The sequence below is a fragment of the Notothenia rossii genome (genome assembly GCF_949606895.1).
Source record: "Notothenia rossii genome assembly, chromosome: 10".
NCBI classification, from domain to species: domain Eukaryota; kingdom Metazoa; phylum Chordata; class Actinopteri; order Perciformes; family Nototheniidae; genus Notothenia; species Notothenia rossii.
Genome location: NC_136908.1, coordinates 1741307 through 1747477, shown reverse-complemented (window position 1 = coordinate 1747477; position 6171 = coordinate 1741307). Strand labels below are relative to the sequence as shown.

The 6171-nt window shown below is 37.9% G+C and overlaps 1 protein-coding gene across 7 annotated transcripts in view; it reads right to left on the bottom strand.

Moving 5' to 3' along the window:
* Positions 1 to 6171, bottom strand: part of LOC307022900 (class I histocompatibility antigen, F10 alpha chain-like) — a 151959-nt gene that overhangs the window by 103648 nt on the left and 42140 nt on the right. The gene's annotated exons all lie outside the window — the stretch shown is intronic.

Below are 6171 nucleotides of genomic sequence, written 5' to 3'. Positions count from 1 at the left end.
AGAGAGAATAATAAAGTAGAGTGAGTCCCTGAGAGAGAATAATAAAGTAGAGTGAGTCCCTGAGAGAATAATAAAGTAGAGTGAGTCCCTGAGAGAGAATAATAAAGTAGAGTGAGTCCCTGAGAGAGAATAATAAAGTAGAGTGAGTCCCTGAGAGAATAATAAAGTAGAGTGAGTCCCTGAGAGAGAATAATAAAGTAGAGTGAGTCCCTGAGAGAGAATAATAAAGTAGAGTGAGTCCCTGAGAGAGAATAATAAAGTAGAGTGAGTCCCTGAGAGAGAATAATAAAGTAGAGTGAGTCCCTGAGAGAGAATAATAAAGTAGAGTGAGTCCCTGAGAGAATAATAAAGTAGAGTGAGTCCCTGAGAGAGAATAATAAAGTAGAGTGAGTCCCTGAGAGAATAATAAAGTAGAGTGAGTCCCTGAGAGAGAATAATAAAGTAGAGTGAGTCCCTGAGAGAATAATAAAGTAGAGTGAGTCCCTGAGAGAATAATAAAGTAGAGTGAGTCCCTGAGAGAGAATCATAAAGTAGAGTGAGTCCCTGAGAGAATAATAAAGTAGAGTGAGTCCCTGAGAGAGAATAATAAAGTAGAGTGAGTCCCTGAGAGAGAATAATAAAGTAGAGTGAGTCCCTGAGAGAGAATAATAAAGTAGAGTGAGTCCCTGAGAGAATAATAAAGTAGAGTGAGTCCCTGAGAGAGAATAATAAAGTAGAGTGAGTCCCTGAGAGAGAATAATAAAGTAGAGTGAGTCCCTGAGAGAGAATAATAAAGTAGAGTGAGTCCCTGAGAGAGAATAATAAAGTAGAGTGAGTCCCTGAGAGAGAATAATAAAGTAGAGTGAGTCCCTGAGAGAGAATAATAAAGTAGAGTGAGTCCCTGAGAGAATAATAAAGTAGAGTGAGTCCCTGAGAGAGAATAATAAAGTAGAGTGAGTCCATGAGAGAGAATAATAAAGTAGAGTGAGTCCCTGAGAGAGAATAATAAAGTAGAGTGAGTCCCTGAGAGAGAATAATAAAGTAGAGTGAGTCCCTGAGAGAATAATAAAGTAGAGTGAGTCCCTGAGAGAGAATAATAAAGTAGAGTGAGTCCCTGAGAGAGAATAATAAAGTAGAGTGAGTCCCTGAGAGAATAATAAAGTAGAGTGAGTCCCTGAGAGAGAATAATAAAGTAGAGTGAGTCCCTGAGAGAGAATAATAAAGTAGAGTGAGTCCCTGAGAGAGAATAATAAAGTAGAGTGAGTCCCTGAGAGAGAATAATAAAGTAGAGTGAGTCCCTGAGAGAGAATAATAAAGTAGAGTGAGTCCCTGAGAGAGAATAATAAAGTAGAGTGAGTCCCTGAGAGAATAATAAAGTAGAGTGAGTCCCTGAGAGAGAATAATAAAGTAGAGTGAGTCCCTGAGAGAGAATAATAAAGTAGAGTGAGTCCCTGAGAGAATAATAAAGTAGAGTGAGTCCCTGAGAGAGAATAATAAAGTAGAGTGAGTCCCTGAGAGAATAATAAAGTAGAGTGAGTCCCTGAGAGAATAATAAAGTAGAGTGAGTCCCTGAGAGAGAATCATAAAGTAGAGTGAGTCCCTGAGAGAATAATAAAGTAGAGTGAGTCCCTGAGAGAGAATAATAAAGTAGAGTGAGTCCCTGAGAGAGAATAATAAAGTAGAGTGAGTCCCTGAGAGAGAATAATAAAGTAGAGTGAGTCCCTGAGAGAATAATAAAGTAGAGTGAGTCCCTGAGAGAGAATAATAAAGTAGAGTGAGTCCCTGAGAGAGAATAATAAAGTAGAGTGAGTCCCTGAGAGAGAATAATAAAGTAGAGTGAGTCCCTGAGAGAATAATAAAGTAGAGTGAGTCCCTGAGAGAATAATAAAGTAGAGTGAGTCCCTGAGAGAATAATAAAGTAGAGTGAGTCCCTGAGAGAGAATAATAAAGTAGAGTGAGTCCCTGAGAGAATAATAAAGTAGAGTGAGTCCCTGAGAGAGAATAATAAAGTAGAGTGAGTCCCTGAGAGAGAATAATAAAGCAGAGTGAGTCCCTGAGAGAATAATAAAGTAGAGTGAGTCCCTGAGAGAGAATAATAAAGTAGAGTGAGTCCCTGAGAGAGAATAATAAAGTAGAGTGAGTCCCTGAGAGAGAATAATAAAGTAGAGTGAGTCCCTGAGAGAGAATAATAAAGTAGAGTGAGTCCCTGAGAGAGAATAATAAAGTAGAGTGAGTCCCTGAGAGAGAATAATAAAGTAGAGTGAGTCCCTGAGAGAGAATAATAAAGTAGAGTGAGTCCCTGAGAGAGAATAATAAAGTAGAGTGAGTCCCTGAGAGAATAATAAAGTAGAGTGAGTCCCTGAGAGAATAATAAAGTAGAGTGAGTCCCTGAGAGAGAATAATAAAGTAGAGTGAGTCCCTGAGAGAATAATAAAGTAGAGTGAGTCCCTGAGAGAGAATAATAAAGTAGAGTGAGTCCCTGAGAGAGAATAATAAAGTAGAGTGAGTCCCTGAGAGAGAATAATAAAGTAGAGTGAGTCCCTGAGAGAGAATAATAAAGTAGAGTGAGTCCCTGAGAGAATAATAAAGTAGAGTGAGTCCCTGAGAGAGAATAATAAAGTAGAGTGAGTCCCTGAGAGAGAATAATAAAGTAGAGTGAGTCCCTGAGAGAGAATAATAAAGTAGAGTGAGTCCCTGAGAGAATAATAAAGTAGAGTGAGTCCCTGAGAGAGAATAATAAAGTAGAGTGAGTCCCTGAGAGAGAATAATAAAGTAGAGTGAGTCCCTGAGAGAGAATAATAAAGTAGAGTGAGTCCCTGAGAGAATAATAAAGTAGAGTGAGTCCCTGAGAGAGAATAATAAAGTAGAGTGAGTCCCTGAGAGAGAATAATAAAGTAGAGTGAGTCCCTGAGAGAATAATAAAGTAGAGTGAGTCCCTGAGAGAATAATAAAGTAGAGTGAGTCCCTGAGAGAGAATAATAAAGTAGAGTGAGTCCCTGAGAGAGAATCATAAAGTAGAGTGAGTCCCTGAGAGAGAATAATAAAGTAGAGTGAGTCCCTGAGAGAGAATCATAAAGTAGAGTGAGTCCCTGAGAGAGAATAATAAAGTAGAGTGAGTCCCTGAGAGAGAATAATAAAGTAGAGTGAGTCCCTGAGAGAATAATAAAGTAGAGTGAGTCCCTGAGAGAATAATAAAGTAGAGTGAGTCCCTGAGAGAATAATAAAGTAGAGTGAGTCCCTGAGAGAGAATAATAAAGTAGAGTGAGTCCCTGAGAGAGAATAATAAAGTAGAGTGAGTCCCTGAGAGAGAATAATAAAGTAGAGTGAGTCCCTGAGAGAGAATAATAAAGTAGAGTGAGTCCCTGAGAGAGAATAATAAAGTAGAGTGAGTCCCTGAGAGAGAATAATAAAGTAGAGTGAGTCCCTGAGAGAGAATAATAAAGTAGAGTGAGTCCCTGAGAGAGAATAATAAAGTAGAGTGAGTCCCTGAGAGAGAATAATAAAGTAGAGTGAGTCCCTGAGAGAGAATAATAAAGTAATAACTTCAGTCGTTATAAATCTTTAAACAATGTTTATCTCTCACATACAGATTTCAAAAGAATGGAATAGGACATTTAAAATGCAAAAGGTATGTTTATGCTTTTCTGTCATTTTTAAACTAAAGAGTCCAATCACCCAAACATTTCATTTATATGAAACAGGGACTCTTATCTTTTCATAAAAATAGTTTTGTTGACTATTCACTTCCCCCTCTGCTGTCACCAGCCTCTAACAGCTAACCAGTGCAGCCAAAATGGCCGTCAGAATGGGGCTCTGTGGGCGTCCCTGTGTGAAGGGAAGGACTCAAAGCATAGATTAATGTTGTATAGAGTATGTATATATACACTGGGGTCCTTTGTATTTGCATGTGTGTTATATAGCCTAAATGTATGGAATACAAATAATGCATTCAAAATAAAAAAAGAATAAAACACAAAATAATGCAGACAAATAAACATGTTGTCTTGTTAGTACATTACTACATCATGTTATCCTGCCATACACAACTATATCAAAAACATTTTTGAACCCGAAACGCAATCTTTCCTTAAACATAACTAGTTTATGTTATTGCATAAACCCAGTAACATCTTCTTTCCATAAATATTAGCAGGAGCATAGCACAACATTTGGACCCTGTGCAGAAGCATCCTCTAGGGTAAATGGTAAATGGACTGTACTTATATAGCGCTTTATCCAGTCTTTAAGACCCCTCAAAGCGCTTTACATATTACATGTCATTCACCCATTCACACCCATTCATACAGAGCAGTGTACCTTCCTCTAGGACCTAACATTCACACACATTCACACACTGTTGGCCATCGGGAGCAACTCAGGGTTAAGTATCTTGCCCAAGGATACATCGACATGTTGACTGCATGGGCTGGGATCGAACCCACAACCTTCTGGTTGAAAGACGACCACACTCCCTCACAGCCACAGTCGCCCCTCAAGGCATCCACAGCTCTTCATGTTAGTATCTTTGAGTCTTTCCTCACTTGTCCAAGGCTAAAGACAAGCACAGCCAACTTACACATCATTTTAAAGAGAACAATCTAAGATGAATAATGAATAGAATCATCAATGAATAAGTCGTTATAGAGGGTATAGGTTAGGGCTGCTCAATTAATGGTATTTTAATAGCAATTACGATGTTTGCCATAACAGAGCAGCCCTAGTATATGTATACACTGAGGCTCTCTGTATTTGCATACTTGATATAACCAATTGTTGTTATTCCATTCAAATCCGTCATATAAGGATGACATTTAGCCTAATTCCTAGATGAACCTAGATGCTAGAATACAATGAATAGTGATATTCTTCATGCTATTGCCGTCCTTAATAATGACAACTCACACATTTCACAGTATGCTATTTGTACAATTCAGCAAGTTTAGCTAATTCTTTTTCTATCTAAGGGTCGTAGCACTACAACATCTCTTCAAGTGTTGAAATTCGTAAAAGCAACATTTCACTCTCTTAACACTTGTGTAATATCTAGGGATGGGTATCGTTAAGGTTTTTAACGGTACTACTACTCTTATCGATACTGCTTATCGATGTGGGACTTTTAGTATTCTTGTAGGTACTTTTTGTTATTTATAGAAAAAAACTAAACAAATTAACATTGCTTTATTTAAATGTGAAATAAATAAAATATATATAATTATGTTATTATATTGTACTGTACTTGAGTAAAATGTTGAGGTACTTGTACTTTACTGGAGTATTTAAATGTGTTGCTATTTAGTACTTCTACTCCTCTACAGTTCAGAGGTACATGGTGTACTTCTCCTCCACTACATGTATTTAATCCCTTTAGTTACTTCTCAGATCTGGATGAATGATGTGAAATCTAATCAAGTGTTAAATCAGACTTTAGTTCCACCTGGAGTAAATCCACCAGCTACCCTGCAGTATACAAAGTCATTCAGACTAGCTGCACCTTTACCAGCTTTGAGAACACTTTCATGATCAATCATTATAAAACATATCATATCTATTATTCTGAAATGGACCAATCTGCACAACGACTACTTTTACTGTCTTTCACTATATTTTGATGAGAATACTTTTCTACTTTCACTTGAGGAACATTTTGAATGCAGGACTTTTACGGTAACAGAGTATACTCTGGTATTTGTTTTACTTAACTTCAAGTTCTGAGTACTTCTCCCTCCTCTGCACACCTGATCGTAATCGGGGCAACAGAGCTACGAGTTAAGGAAGTCGAAAATTGTGCATTTCTCCCCCCCCCCATCACTGTACACTGTATACCAAGGCGGTTTTGCCATCACTTCCTGTACGGAGGCTCAGTCACTGGTACATTTTCATTTACAAAGCCATGTTGGATAAAGTACCATCTTATATCTGCTCCCTGATCTCTCGGCAAATTGAAAGTACTTATTGCCTGAGATCTCATGCTGTGGTTTTATTAAATGTGCCAAGTGCTAGGACTGTCTTAAGGAAGAAAGCTTTTAGATGTGCAGCTCCACTAACTTGGAACAGTCTGCAAAAAGAATGGAAAATGACCAAGCTGGTACCACTACATGTTTTTAAAGCTCGGTTGGATGCTCCACAGTCAGATGCTGTTGGTACCTGTACATGTGGATAGATATTATGTAAATTGTAATCCCTGTAATCTTT